The following is a 16,663-nucleotide window of genomic DNA, read 5'->3' as shown; positions in this document are numbered from 1 at the left end:
AATTCCCTTGTGAACTCCTTCATCTTGTATTGCTGTGTAAGGGATCCTTGACTGTCTGCTGATCCGGGACTTAATTTCTATAGGTGTGCTGAGCTGGGAACTGTCAGCAAAATGACAATAAAGATAACCAAATCTTCTGTCAGAGATTGTGTTGAGAGGAAGGTGTTGGCTGATAATCAAAGCTGCGATTCCTTGAAGGACTTCCAATAACGTGACTCAATTTGTGCTTAAGGAATTCACATTGAACCAAAGAACTTGCTGTTTCAACAAAGATCAATAGTATCATGAAATTGTTGTTTATGCAGAAGCTCACATTCTACCAATTGTGAGCTTGGTAGAATGTGAGCTTCTACCAAGCTCACATTCTACTATAGCACTATAACTATAACTATAGTTATAGTGCTATAGCGTTATAGAGCTATAGCACTATAACGCTATAGCACTATAGCGTTATAGTGCTATTGCTCAGAGTGTTACTGTGTTTAGCCAAAGCCCCATGATACAGTCACACCTTCGGTCTTGGCTAAAACAATCACACTAGGTTGTTTCTGATCTGTTCAGTCTAGTTTTGTGAATGGATGATATTCTTTTTCTTCATTCCAAATGAGCAAATGCTGAGCAAATAATCCAAAAACCTGCTTTCAGAGCCCACATCAAGCACACTGCAGGAGAGGCCCATGCTGGCCCAAAGTCAAGCCATATCAGATCCAATTCCATGGAAAACCGAGTCAGATGACATACACAACTATTAGACAACGTTAAAGCTAATGGAGTCTCCTAAGACCGCTAGCGATCCCCTCAAACTGTCTGACCAAGATAGAACTGGGATCTATTTTGGTCAGAAGACAGGAAGTGAGGCATGGTGGCAAAGTAAAAGACATCTGCTTTGGGGAAAAATACAAAATAAAATACTTGCAACATAAGCTGTATTCTTGAACCTCAGAAGTAGGGAGAAAAGGAACTAGTGGAATGGTGATCTTGTTTGAGCTTATTCAAGTAGTTTTGAGTTTACTGGTGGACTAGGTTTTCTATATGCCAGTAAAACCTCTTGTGTGAATACTCGATCTTGCGAGTTTGGTGGTCCGCAGATGGACCCTTGAGTTACAGCTTGCATGTGAAGAAAAAATTGGATCCGTGCTTGAAGAGTCAGATGCAAGCGTTGTGTCTTGGCCTTTTGAAATGGCTTTGTAAAGCATTCCAGACAGTGACTTTGCTTCTCATGTGTTCTTAAATTTTGCAAGATTGAAGTTTGATGTGTTGTTCTTTGAGAACCTTAAGCTGACTTCATGTTATCAGACATGCTTTAACTCAGGTTGTCTTTGGTTTATGTCAAAAAGTGTGATATAAAACATTTAGGTCTGACTGAAATGAAAGAAAAAAATACTATCTCTAATGCTCTACTAGTTTTTTTTCTTTTTGGCTCTAACATCTGATCAACAAAGAAGTTGTGGATTGCTCTTCTTGAAGTGTTTGCCAGGATCTCCTCTAATTATCTTGTTTTTCTTCTTGCACAGTGGGTGTATTTAGTTTAAAAAACAAAGCTGGGTCAGAAGTTTTTTTTAATTTTTTTATTTTCTTTTAATGTTTGACAAATTTTAAAGAAAGTAGTGGTCCATGCACATTATGCATGTTTCCAAATAAGTTTGAAAAATAAGCCACTGCTTTGGGATTTAAAAAAATGTACATTATCCAAATAAAAATAAGTGCATGAATGATACTTCTTTTTTCCTATTCATTGAAAAGGACATTGATACCAATTAGCTTTAATCTTTTGTGATATGCCTATTTAATTTTTAATCAGAAGCCAACTTCCCACTCGAATGCCCCACTTTTTCCTTCCTCTCAACTTTCTAATTATGTGCTTGGATACAGCACTTAGAGCAGCCAACTTGTCTAGTAATAGCCTCTTGTGCTTTATCTCTTTGTGGAGTGTTCTCCTGATCTTGTAGACTGTAACGTTTCTGTATTGGCTACCGTTTTTTTGCTTGTCCTATGTAATATTTAACTCTTCTGAAAAAAAAAACACAGAGGATTAAAAGTATTCAATTCTTTCAAATAATCTATAGAAAGCTTCAACTTTTTCGCCATACCAGTGAAATTGCACGTCAGTCTTTCTTATTAGACTGAACAATGTTAATAAATGTAAATAAATGAGCAGCGGTTTTAATTTGGGGAGAAACTGCTGTGTAGTGATGTAGCTTGTTTAGTCGGAGAAGAAAGTCTTGAGAGGCATCATGTTGAATATTTCATCTAAGTTTCTGCATGACGTGCCAGAGTCAGATGAGGCTTGGTGCATGCAGCATCTTTGAGCAGAAAATATGCCATGATCAACATGGCCCAGTTTGTGCTTCTGATGTAATTTCTTTTTTAAAGGAATGACAGCATAAGATGGTAGACATGAATAATCCGCAGCTTCCATAAACAATGTAGTTCAGTACAAATACAGGAATGTTTTTGTGACATTTTTAGGTCTTCTCTGTAGTTTCTTGACAAATACACTGCTGATATCGGCACAGTAACTGCAATGTGCGGGAAAGCAGTTACTGAATGAATACCTGTCACAGATGATCACTGCAAAAAAAGTTATGCTGGTTTGAATTTCTGTTTTTTCTTGTTATATTCTCATCTTTATATCCAGTTTTCTTTTTTGCTTTATACTAAGTCCAGTTTGCCTTCAGTTTACCACAGTGGAGAAAGACAAATGTTCGCTCAAAACAAAGCAGCAGACTCTGTTACTATAGCAGACTCTGTTACTATAAAACCCGCTATTACCAACCTGTGCAGTGATTGTGTTATACAAAGTGGAGACGAATGGAAGAAGTTGGAATTCTCAATATTTTAAAATATTTGTCCATGTTTGGTCAACTCTGTATGATTGTACATAAAAAAATTGTGACCAGCTTCTTGCATGTGTCAGATGTTTTAACACATTGACTTTATAATTTTTTTTTCCCATGAATGCACTAAAACTGTTTTACTGAATTAACATTAAACAGATTGTTAAATAATAGAATTTGAACACCTGACATTCAGATATGGGCAAAATAACCAAAACCTAAAAACCAATCTGAAATCGGTTAAAGATTATTCTGATTAGAATAATTTTTTCCCAGTAGAGTACAGGAAAAATGTTTGCACATAGAATGTGCAACAGTCTCAGATTATAGAGTAATTACTCTGCTCCACAAAATGGCAGCAGCCACAGAGCTCTGCTTGATTTCCAAGGCAAAGTTAACTTGCACAGAGCGTAGGTCAGACTTTTTACGGCTTTGCAGAATTTTTTGACAATACTCCATTTGCAATGTGGAAACGGAGCAATCCATCATGCTCAACTGTTCGTTTTACATCTTCAGCTGCTGCCGTGCATGGTGGGTATTAAAAAGCAAAGCAGAGAGCGGTAAACAACCAGGACCCGAGCCACACACAAAGTCTACACTGAGTTGTAGGTTTTTCATGAACATTAACTGGCTCTCCTCTGCAGCGCTCTGTTTTTACTGGCATCCAGAGGTCAGACAGATGCGTCCAGGTGGTTTCTCAGGTACAGTTGTGACAGGGTTATGCTGAAATTAGTTGTTTTAGAATTTCTGATTCACATAATCCGCCTTTCCAAGTGATATTATATCTTACAAAAAAAAAAATAAATAAATATCTGGGCTGCCAGTGTGCTGCACATATGATTTTAAGGTGATCCAGACTTTCTCTTTGTGGACCTGATCTAGTTGTATTATTCCCATGACTTCACTTTAGTGTAGTTTGTACTGATGACTAGAGAGAAAGTATAGATGCAACGCAATGAAGATGTCAACTAATTTGTCAGAATTTAGCATCTCTGACTGCTAAAGTTTTTATCTTGTAAATTTTGCAATGTGACAAAAATTTAACATGCAGTCACAACAAAGGCTGGCTGACAAAGAGGCCACAATGCTCTGCGGTGTTGAAAAGTGTAAAAGGATAATTTATCCAATTATGCTGGTTCTCTTTTCTTACTTTGATATTTAGCATCAGAACCATCTGTTCAGCTTTCCAAACCTTCTTAGGGAACAAGTGAGGGGAGTCAAGAGTCAACACCAGGAAAAGAGAGTTGTCTGCAGGGAAACTGAGACGCAGTGATGTGACTCTGTGCCAAATGTTTACAGGCGAGCTGACATAGTTAGAAGATGGAAAAGGGCTGAAACGAGGCTGTCTCTCTCTGCACTCTTGGAGGAAAAGATAGGAAATCTAGGTCATCGCCACTGATGCATTGCAAAGCGAACTTCAAACAAACCTGGCCTTTAGCGGGATGGCTCTGCAAAGCTCTGTTACACGCCATCAGAGAGTGATCGCCATTTTCTGCCAGGAGCTGCCATGAAATGATGGATAGTTATTTTCGTTATGGAGAATAGGCATAGGGACAGCTGCCACTGTGTCAATCTATAAGAGGATGCATTTTACTTGACATGCAATTTGTTCTTTTGTAGTTAAACAACATTTGAGGCTCTTGGAATCCTTCATCTTGAATTACCCAAGGGGAATTTTATCTGTAATCATAGCCATGGGAATAGTGCTGACAGGCTTTCCTCTTGTGCCAAAGGAGCATGCTTGCTATTCCAAGGGCAGCTGTTGATTAATAAATATAAAACTCCCTGGAGTGACAGTTTCCAGAAAGAGCAGGTATTTACTGAAGATTTTTTCAATCACCAATATTTCTTTAGGTCTTGGCACATTAGTGTATTAATTTGACTTCATGTATTTTACAGTCGTCCTCTGTAAGCTGATCAATTTTGCTCCTCCTCACTTGTATGACTTTTGAAACGAAAACATTAGATTCAGATTAATTATCAAAAACCAATGAGGCCAGTTGATATTTAATTATTTTTTTACTAGATTGTGACACAGCATACCTGGTCTAAATTTTAAACTGGTTTATTATATATTTTAGGTCACAGCAAAAAATATTTCACATTAAAGGCATTGTCTGTTCAGATTAAAATCGGGCTCTTAAGCCTTAGCAGAAAAATTAAAATGAGGCAAAAGTTGTGGATGCAGCATTTATTCCTTCATGAGCGCAGCTGCTGGCATCCAGTGTCAAGCGCAAGATTGATTCTGTTATGGAGTTTTAGATTCTGTCTTCTTTCTGGAAAAAGTCACTTTTTTATAATGTTTGCCAGAGAGCTACACACAAAGCAAACATTTTCTCCCTGATACAAAGGGCTAAACAACTAATGTTCACATGACTGCTTCACTCCCCAGTGGAATTTACCATGCAGCATGCAGTAAATGGACTCCAGCAGCTAACATGACATGGAGATTTCTGCTGTTGGTGAACTCGGTCTGCCTCGTGCACAAATTGCCCCGCTGCTCTGTGTTAGGTGCAGCAGGGGTTCATTGTGGCTTAGTAACACCCGATGTGTTGCTTTTCCTTGCATGCTGAAAGAGACATTGTGCAGGAATGGGGTAGGCCTGCCATTTTCTATCTAAACAATGCTGCAAGGATATTCAGCTCCAACAGACTGGCACAAAACTGGATGGTTTTGGCATCCCAAAATTTGTTTCCTGTTGTACGGCAAATTTAATCCATTTGCGATTTCCACTTATCCGTACAATGCCGGTATTTGGTTCAATGTATTTTTTAGGAAGTCACCTTGAAACAACTTATGGGATAGTTCTGACATAATACCTGACAACGGAGCCCAGACTTGTGCAACACAAATGTTTTATTATGATTGGTCCTGTCTAGTACTCTAATCTTAAAGGTGGTGTTTTGATCTGCTGAAAATTATCATAAATAACAGGAATAATAGCTTGAAAGCATTAGTCTGTGTGCACTTAAATATTTCACTAAGTGAAGTGAATTTCTGAAATTAATGAACTTTTAAATTAATATACCATCTTGATGCATGTGCCTATTTGAGATGGGACGTTTCAATATTCAACATCCTATTACATTTAAATTGAAACTTGTGCATCTAATTATAGTTTTTAAAAATCAATTAAATTGTTGTAAAAACAGTTGACATGTAAAAAAAAATGACTGAAATGTGTCTTTTAAAAGTCTTAAATTAATGAAATAGATGTATCCTATGCCTTCACCACCCGAGCTACTGTCCCCCATTTTTATGACTGGCAAATACTTGACCAAATGTTTCCTCGGCAGTACAATTTAGATTTTCCTGTAGCTTACTTAGCTTACTCATCTGTCAAATATGAGTGCTTTTCCTTTGACAGAGCAAATAGGAGTCTTGTAGGGAGGGATTTTTACTTGCTCTTAGCTGTCGAAGTAACACGGAAATCTACGAAAATCTTTGAGAAGTCTGAAATACTTTCCCTTATTGCCTGTTTTCCAGTTCTACAAGGTGAAAGCACGTGAAAGGAGCTGCTAGTCACGTTGACCTAAAAAGTTAGGAAAAAGTTAGATGCCATCCTCTCTCTGTCATGTGGGAAATGACTGAGGCAGAATGCTTGTTTTTTAATCATGTATTTTGCAGGCTTCCAAAAGAGTCTTGTTGACATAATCCACTATTATTGTATAATATGAGGGTAACATCCGACTAAAATGTTGTGCACAAGAAACAATGTTGTTTTTACCTGAATAATTTACGATATAGGTCAGATCAAAGGTGGAAGTTGACAGGCTTACTAGATTTATGTCCAATATATTTAAAATTTGTAACTCATGCCTCCTTTAATATTGTCACATTTTCAAAACCAGTTCCAAAAACATTGGATAGACTGAACAGGAAAAGACAGTAACAGAAGTGATGAGAATAGTGATATTTAAATCATTTGCACTGGGGTTTTAAGCTGCACTTCCTCTAAAATCTTTGTTCAGAAAAATGGTAGAAATAATTGTTTTGAACATTTTAAAACTGAAGGATGTTTCAGTCTCTTCCCAGGACAATAAAAAGGAGAGGGGGGGTGGGGGGGGGGTGCACTATGGTTCTTAAGTTCTTGTCTTTGCCACATTCAAACTTAATGTCAAGTAGCAGTCCATTAAATCGTCTTTGGGGAGCTGAGCTGAATAGGAGATTTGCAGTAAATTATACATCAACTGCAGGGTGACATCACCTCCAAAAACAGAAGCCATATTCATCTCTATGCAAAAGGTTATGTCCTTTTTGCTGCATGCCCTGGCTGTAGTCATTGTAAGAAGAATGCACTACACGGGAATGGGAACTATAAAATGGTCTACATAAGTAAAAATACTTTGTAAAGGAAAAAAATAAAGTATTGTTACTGGTTCAATTTAGGGTGAAACTAAAAGAAAAGTAGTACCTTCAATCTAGAGCCTTAAAAAGAGATGTAAAAAAATTGACCATAAAAGTTTTATGTGACCTATTTGAGTCAGTCATTAAAAACATCTTGTTTCGCACCATTTCCCCCCAAACATCACATTCTTAACTGAGGTTGTCAAACAGTAACACAACAGGAGAAAAAAATCAAAAGGGAATATTTTGCTAAATGAAAATGTATTTTCCAAATTTTTTTAATTCTTGTAAAAGCAACAACAGCAAATATATTGTTTCTCTGCTTTAAACTCCCCCAAATCCCATCATTATATCTCACGTTTAATTTCACATGGCCAACCACCTCTTTGTTGACTTGCCATTCTTGCCTATCTGAAGTTTAACTTTTATTTCTAGCCACATAGAAAACACACATTTAAAATTGGCCTTAAGTAAGCAAAGTATGATTGAAGTGTTTTGGGACTGGGTTAAGTGTCTTCCTTTTTTGGAAATCAGAAAAAATGTGCTCACTATACCATAGATGAGGGCCGGAAGGTAAACCGGTAACCACTAAATTGAGAGCTTTGCTTATTGGTTCACCTCTTTTTGTGACGGAGACTGGCCCCTGACCCAGAGGGGGCAGTCCATCTTCCTCTGGTCAAGAATCATGTTCACAGACTTGGGGCCGACTCTCATCCCAACCGCTTGACACAGCAGTGAACTGCTCCAGTGCACACTTGAGATTTCTAAGACTAACGAAAGAGAAAAATACTCGGTTATAATTAGACATTCTCTCAATCATACATGCTACCTAGCACAGTAATAAGCTATGCTTGCTTTGTTGTTTTGAAACTCTTGCAATGAGTGCTTATTCAACGTCCCCTTTGTTAAATATTGTTCACTTATGTCCTGAATTATTGTTCAACTGCAGGAGCAAATTAAGACATGCAATATTTGGATAACACAAAGGGTCATGCTAATCCATGTGGTATGTTGTAATAACGTCGTCATGCCGATATTCTCCACTCAGCCTTGTTTAGTACTTTGTTTGCTAGGCAGTTTAATTGGTGAAGGGCTTCAAGTCTTCCTCCAGTGACCTCATTACCCCAATTAAATTCGCAACTCTCTCCAAAAACAGATCATCTCCAAATGATGTCTGAATTTCACAAACAGTTTAATTGAGGTTGATGTGGGGAACATGGTTCCTCTTCAGTTTAGTTCAGCCAGCTTTATATAGTGGAAAAAAGCATCTTTTTTTAGGTACTAGTGGATGGTCCTAAATTGTGTTAATACACAGAGAAGTGGAAAAGTTTGAACAACCCACTAAATATTCAGTATTTTTTTTTACATATATTTTGTCACTTATTTCTTGAAAAATCTAGATTTTCTTATTAAACAAAAATACATAAGCAAAAATATGTTTTCAAACTAACCCCAGCCCCTGTCAGTCAATGACAATGATGTGAGAAATGTTTAAATCACTCTTCACTTTTAGCTGCGAGATGTTTAAAGTTTTTTCATGTACAATATCTCTAAGATTAGGAGCTTTGTCTTGACTTGACTTTTGAATCTCATCATGGCTTCCAACAGCCAACAAGAACATATCAGATTCTCCTGAACACAACTTACATTAAAAATAGTTCTCCCAATAAGGAAACCTTGTAACACTGTGCACCAAGTCTTTCTTTATTGAAAGTTGGGACTGTTGATTTCTTAATTAAAGTCTAACAAATCCAGGCCTACATTTGAGCGCTCTCCTGGAATCGTTGCTTTGCTAATTAGCAGAGGTTCAAGACCAATCTTTATGCCAAAAGTAAACTTGAAACAAAGGGCAAGTCATCAGAAGAAGCCATTAGCTTGTATTTTCCTTTTAATTTGAAATAATCTTATGCTATTTTAAAAACTTGTCCCAAATGTAATGCAGATACTGCAAAGTTGTGTTTTACACTTTTAATTCCACTAGGGGAAAACTAGTCTCAACCCTAACATACATATTTGTGATTTTTAATTTATCACTCTTCTAGGCTTCACTGTCAGGCCACATAAGATGTAAAGACATCAGTTGCCAATGATGCAGTATTTTTCTTTTGCTTATTTGCACGTCCAATGTCTAGAGAAGTTGTCTGTTTTTGTAGTTTAAACACCAAATTTACTTTAATTTGCACTTCCACACAGTTGAAACCATTTTAGCACTTCTGCAGAAGCTAATATCTACGGTCTTCCTTACTTTCTCTTTTGCGGGTGCATCCAGTTGGGGTACGGTATTGGCTGCTTTGCAAACACCAGGTGTCGGCTAGCATTGAGCTCATGTATTTCAGCTTTCAGTGCTGCATTTTCTTTCTAATATTTTAGATATGCTCTATGTAAGAATCTGCAAATTAGTTGGTTTTGCATTCCACAGAAAAATCTGCAAATACTTAAACTGAGACAAATGTAAAAACCTAGTCAAAATTATTTTTACGCTAATTACTGTATTTTCCGCACTATAAGGCGCACCGGACAATAAGGCGCATAGAAAAGACGCTACAGTAGAGACTGGAGTTAAGTTATGCATCCACTAGATGGAGCTGCACTAAACAGAATGTCAACAAAACAGTCCGACTAGGGTCGGCGAGGAGAGCCTTCCGCGACTGGGCCGGGGCGTGGCCGGACGATGGTCACTGTTCTGAAGGCCGTGCTGTAGTCCCTAGCCTCGCCACCAGGTGGCGCGGCCGTTTGAGGGTGATATATTTTTTCCTTTCATAAGACATTGTTCGAGAAGCTGTACAGAGCAGCAGATGTGGTGTTTGTTAGCGGTTTCGTGGGTTTGTTCAAGTGTGCGTCCATATGAGTGGTAGGTTGCAGTGTATTTATGTTTGAGATATGTTTATATAAGTAGCTTCAACATTCTCTGTTAGACTTTGTTTAACATAAGCGAAGGGTGTGCTAAGCTAATTCATATGCTAGTACGGTAACACATATGTTTGGTCGCTTTGTTCTACTTTGTTTAACTTTACTTGCAATGCAACATGATTGTAATTTGTTGTAAATGAGTGTATATATTCATGGTAGATTGTAATTTTTATTTATTCATTTGTTGTAGAACCACACACACCAAAACCGCCGATTAAAGAACGGAACCGTCATACTGCTTCATGATTGCCTCGGGGTCATCTGGGTATCTGATCGGTACACACTCTGCGATCGTCATTCTTATCCTGAACCCTGACGTGCCAATAGCGCCGTAACAAATTGGTCCTTCGAGCCGGAGCGTGGAGATTACAGAGTGGATATGGATTATGACCCCGAGCGAGCTGGTGCACGTCCTCGGAGGGCTGTGCGACCACCAGGATGGCTGGCGGATTATGAGGGATATACACTGCCGTCAAACACTATGTTGGAACAGCTTCACAGTAGAGAGGGATCCGCCGAGGTGACGCCCCTCATACAGACTTCTGGTTTTGTTGGAGCTGTTGGACAGACACCAGTGTTACCCAGCATCCCACATGAGCTTATGACAATTGTGCAGCAATTGCAAGAGGATAATAATCGACTGCAGCTAATGGTTAAAGACATGAGGAGGCAGGTGGATCGTAATGTTGCCACGATGAGATCAACTAGCCTACATTCAGCACAGCAGCCAGATGGTTACATTTCGGCTGATGACACTTGGCTCTCCACACGTCAAACGACGCAGCCCTTTACCCTGAAGCAGGAGCAGCCCAATGTATGCCCCACACAGGATGTAACTGGAGAGTGGCCACTACCACCACCTCCAATCCTTTTTCCGGGTGACTATCCAGATCTCCAACACCAACAGGTGGCTCCACCTCCTCCACCTCCACCGGCCATCGTACAAGAGCTTAGCCAACGTTTACAAGAGCTACAAGTACAACAACAAACTGCAGCTGCAGTCACCAGAGCTCCTGACTTTCAACCCCGAGTGCCACAGTCCACCCCCTTATCTCACCCACGAGCTGGACCTAGTTTGGACACCAACATGCACTCCCCTACCCACCCATCAGATCCTGCAATGGCCATAGCTACAAGGGAGAGGACCTACAGAGGACCATTGCCATCAATACCAGAGTTCACAAAGGATGATCCTAGGCAATTCGCCAGATTAAGACTTGCCCTAGAGAATATTCTCCCGGCCGATGCAACAGAGAGGTTCAAATATCAGGTGCTATGTGACCACCTTAAATTTGAAGAAGCTCTTTTAATTGCCGACTCCTACAGTAATTCACTCCGCCCATACTCTGATACGATGGCTTCACTCACTACACATTACGGCCAGCCTCACCAACTGTCTCTTCAGAGAATAGCAGAGCTTATGGATGAGCCCAATATTCGCACAAGTGACACAACAGGATTCATAAAGTTTGCATTGAGAGTGCGTGCGTTGGTTGGCATGTTAGAGCAACTTGGGGAAGATGGACACATAGAGTTACAATGCGGCTCTCATGTAGCAAGACTCACACGAAAGCTACCCCAAGACATGCGTGCTGCTTTCCGCCGCTACCTCTACCCACAGAAAAGTGGAATACCCTCATTGAGAGACTTTGCAGAGTGGCTGGAGTATGAACTGATCATTCAAGAGGGTGGAGATCGGTCCATCAAGGTGGAAGAGAGACTGAGAGACAGAAATGGCCTCAAAAGAGATAAGAGAACCTCAAGAGGGACTGCTACTGTGTTACATGGCTCAACATATGATACTGCCCCTCAGAGACCCTTGGCCACAAACCCCTCCCATGCTGAGGTCCAAGGCAAGCCCACAGCTTTCTGTCCTTATTGTAATAATACTCTCCATTTTCTAGATCAATGTTCGAACTTCAGGCTGCTGACAAAGGAGCAGAAGTCCACCTGGATTAAATCCAATAATCGCTGCTGGCGTTGTGGACGACACCACCAGGCAGCTCAGTGTCGACTTAGAGTGCAATGCAACACATGCAAAGGAAAACATCTAGAGGCCCTGCATGAAGTGAATACCAGAGCTGCTCTGCCTACAACACCAATGGAACATGTCAGTGAACTGGGCAGTAAATCATCTACTGATGTGCTCTATCTAGACCGTCGTTCAGGTTGCAACCAAGTGCTTCTGAAGATAAGCAAAGTTTTGCTGCGGAATGGGAAACACACCCTTGAGACGTTTGCCATACTAGATGATGGTTCGGAGAGGACAATTCTTCTCCCAGAGGCCATTCAGAAGCTTCAGCTACAGGGCACCGCAGAGAGTCTTACTTTACGTACAGTAAGGCAAGGACTGAGAACACTGCATGGTGAATCAGTGACAGTCAAAGTCTCCTCTGCCAGTCAACCATCCAAAACATTTACCATTGAGAGAGCCTTCACAGCAGATGATCTAGGTTTGGCTCAACATTCATACCCAGTGAAAGCACTGCAGCAAAAGTATAGACATTTGAGGAAGCTTCCTTTGCAGTCATTTTCGAATGCTCAGCCGCTCATTTTGATTGGATCAGACTGTCCCCACTTAGTCACCCCCATCCAACCTGTGCGGCTAGGCCCACCTGGCGGTCCAGCTGCAGTCAAAACTAGGCTGGGTTGGGTACTACAAGGACCTGTCCCGTCCCCTCGACACTCTGCACAACCTCAACAATGCCTCTTTCTTTCAGCTGCCTCACCTCAATCAGACCTGTTAAGTCAAGTAGAAAGACTATGGCAACTTGACATTATGCCGTACAGAAGTGAGAAACTAGTGACACGGTCACGGAGGGAAGAGCAAGCTATGAAGCTTCTGGAGGGGAAAACGATCAGACTGAATATTGAAGGTGTAAACCGATATGCAACGCCCCTTCTGCGTGTCAGTGATATGCCTACACTACAAGTATCACCTGTGGCGGTTCTTCCCAGTCTACGTGGCACAGAGAAGCGCCTTCATCGAGATCCAGTGAAGGCTAAAGCTTATCAAGCAGAGATCACCAAGTTAATAGTGACCGGCTATGTGAGAGAAGTAAGTGAAGAGGAGATGAGGGCTTCAAAGGAATCGTGGTTCATCCCCCACCACATGGTGACACATAACGGTAAGAACCGTGTGGTGTTTAATTGCTCATTCACTTACAAAGACCAGAACCTCAACGAGCTACTGTTGCCAGGCCCAAACCTGGGGGCCTCTCTCCTTGGTGTGCTATTACGCTTCAGAGAACACTCCATTGCAATTAGTAGCGACATCAAGGGAATGTTCCACCAGGTGAGACTGCTGCCGGAAGATCAACCACTGCTACGTTTTATCTGGCGTGATCTGCAAAGAGACACCCCTCCCAAAGTGTATGAATGGCAGGTGCTCCCATTCGGAATAACATGCTCTCCTTGCTGCGCCATATACGCACTTCAGAGACATGTCCATGATCACTGTCAGCAGGGAGAGGATGTTTGTGACTCCATTGAGAAGAACTTCTATGTTGATAATTGGTTGCAGAGCTTTTCTTCTCCAGATGTGGCTAAAGAAGTAGTGGAGAAATTAAGGTCACTATTATCAGAAGCAGGATTTGAGCTCAGGCAGTGGGCCAGCAACACCCCAGATCTCATTGGCCATCTACCAAAGGAGTTAAGGTCGGAAAACAGTGAACAGTGGTTGAATCAAACCAATATGGATCCCCAAGAACCTGCTCTTGGCTTGCGGTGGATGTGCAACTCTGACACTCTACAGTATAAATCCAGGCCCTTGAACCGTAATCCTCCCACTATGAGGAACATCTATCGGGTTCTGGCAAGTCAATACGACCCCCTAGGCTTCCTCGTCCCTTTCACGACAAGGGCCAAAGTACTAGTCCAACGGCTATGGGACAAAAAGCGTGAGTGGGATGATCCACTGTTACCGAGTGATCTGCTTTCTGCATGGACTGAATGGGAAGAGGAGCTGCAACATCTGGACAATGTCAGTTTGCAGCGTTGTTATGTAAGCCCCGAGCTGGACAAAACTGACAGTCAACGTGAGGTGCACATCTTTTGTGATGCATCACAACAGGCATACGGAAGTGTTGCATATCTACGGACGGAAGATCCGGCTGGAAAGGTGGAAGTAGCTTTCCTGACCGCACGTTCCAGAGTGGCTCCTAAACGGCAGTTGTCCATGCCACGTCTGGAACTATGTGCAGCTTTAACAGGAGCTCAACTCGCCAGCCTGTTGACCAAAGAGCTCACCCTACCATTATTCAAAGTGGTGTTGTGGACGGACTCCACCACTGTTCTAACATGGATTCAGTCAGATTCCTGCCACTTCAAGGTATTTGTAGGAACTCGAGTTGCTGAAATCCAAGAACTGACAGATAGCTGGGCTTGGCGATATGTGGCAACATCTGACAACCCCGCAGATGATCTAACTAGGGGTAAACGACTGCGAGACCTCACCTGCCAGTCCCGGTGGGCATGTGGACCATCCTTTCTGCAGCTCCCACAGAGTCAGTGGCCGGAGCATCCAATTATACCATGCACCGACTTCGTTGAGGAGCAGCGTAGAGCAGCCACTTGCTTGGTTGTAACTGCTGAACCCTGTCCACTTCCAGATGCACAGAAATTTGCCAGTTTTAATGACCTCTTAAAGGAAGCTGCTAAATGCCTTCAGGGGTCAACTGGTGATAATCTCACAGCAGAGAACTACAAAGAGGCTGAACTTACTCTCCTAAAATCTGCTCAGAGAGACAGTTTCCCAGATGAGATCCAGTGGCTGACCACCGGGAAACCAGTTCATTCATCCAGTCGTTTAGTCACCCTGGCACCGGAATTTGACGAATCACTTCAACTCATCAGAGTAGGTGGCAGACTCAGACAATGCAGCGATTTGGAACCTGCTATCACTCATCCAGTAGTATTAGATCCTAAACATCCTGTTACCAAGCTACTCATTCGGCAGGCTGACAGTGATTTAAAGCACCCTGGAGCAGAGAGATTGTTTGCAGAGTTGAGAAGGAAATATTGGATTCTTAGGGGCCGTGAAGCCATAAGGAGTGAACAGCGCTCCTGCCCTGAGTGCCAGAAATGGAGAGCTCAGCCTGTCAATCCGAAGATGGCAGACCTTCCCCTGGCACGCCTCCGATTGAATCATCCAGCCTTCTTTTCAACAGGAATCGATTGTTTTGGTCCAATTCAAGTGAAAGTTGGTCGGCGAATGGAAAAGCGCTGGGGTCTGCTCTTCAAATGCTTGACAACTCGTGCCGTTCATATTGAGGTGCTGTCTAGCCTCAGTTCTGACTCATTCCTCATGGCATTAAGAAGATTTGTCTCTCGCCGAGGTAAACCAGCTGAGATACTCTGCGATCAAGGAACTAATTTTCGCGGAGGAGAGAAAGAGCTGCAGCAGTCCTTTCATGCTCTTCATCCCTCTTTACAATCCCAATTAGCAGAACATCAAATAACGTTTCGATTTAATCCCCCAGTGCTCCCCACTTTGGTGGGTCCTGGGAACGAGAAATCAGATCTATAAAGGCAGCTCTGAAATCTACAATAGGCTCACAGGTTGTTCAGGAGGAAATCCTGCAAACAGTGCTGATCGAGATTGAGGGAATACTCAACTCGAAACCTTTGGGGTACGTATCATCAGATCTAGCCGACCCAGATCCCATTACCCCAAATCTGTTGCTGATGGGGCGGCTAGACCCTTCCCTACCGCAAGTGTTATATCACGACTCAGAGCTCATTGGACAGCGACATTGGAGGACCTGTCAAGTGTTATCAGATCGTTTCTGGACACAGTTCATACGCCACTACCTGCCCACACTGCAGACTCGGTCGAAGTGGCAAAAGGACACTTTTCCTATTCAGATGGGTGCTGTGGTGATGATAGTGGATCCACAACTCCCCAGAGCCTCATGGCCTATTGGAGCGATCAGCAGAGTATTCCCGGGAGCGGATGGCTTGATCCGGTCTGCAGAGGTCAAGGTGAAAGACCGCATGTACATACGGCCAGTGAGCCGCCTTATCCGTCTACCTGCAGTGCCAGAATCAGATGGACAGTGAGCTTTATGCTGCAAACTTGCGGTTGCAAGTTTGGGGGCGGCTGTTCTGAAGGCCGTGCTGTAGTCCCTAGCCTCGCCACCAGGTGGCGCGGCCGTTTGAGGGTGATATATTTTTTCCTTTCATAAGACATTGTTCGAGAAGCTGTACAGAGCAGCAGATGTGGTGTTTGTTAGCGGTTTCGTGGGTTTGTTCAAGTGTGCGTCCATATGAGTGGTAGGTTGCAGTGTATTTATGTTTGAGATATGTTTATATAAGTAGCTTCAACATTCTCTGTTAGACTTTGTTTAACATAAGCGAAGGGTGTGCTAAGCTAATTCATATGCTAGTACGGTAACACATATGTTTGGTCGCTTTGTTCTACTTTGTTTAACTTTACTTGCAATGCAACATGATTGTAATTTGTTGTAAATGAGTGTATATATTCATGGTAGATTGTAATTTTTATTTATTCATTTGTTGTAGAACCACACACACCAAAACCGCCGATTAAAGAACGGAACCGTCATACT

The sequence above is a fragment of the Poecilia reticulata genome, chromosome 2, assembly GCF_904066995.2.
Source record: "Poecilia reticulata chromosome 2, P_reticulata-male-v2, whole genome shotgun sequence".
In the NCBI taxonomy this organism is placed as follows: domain Eukaryota; kingdom Metazoa; phylum Chordata; class Actinopteri; order Cyprinodontiformes; family Poeciliidae; genus Poecilia; species Poecilia reticulata.
This window is presented reverse-complemented; position numbering follows the sequence as displayed.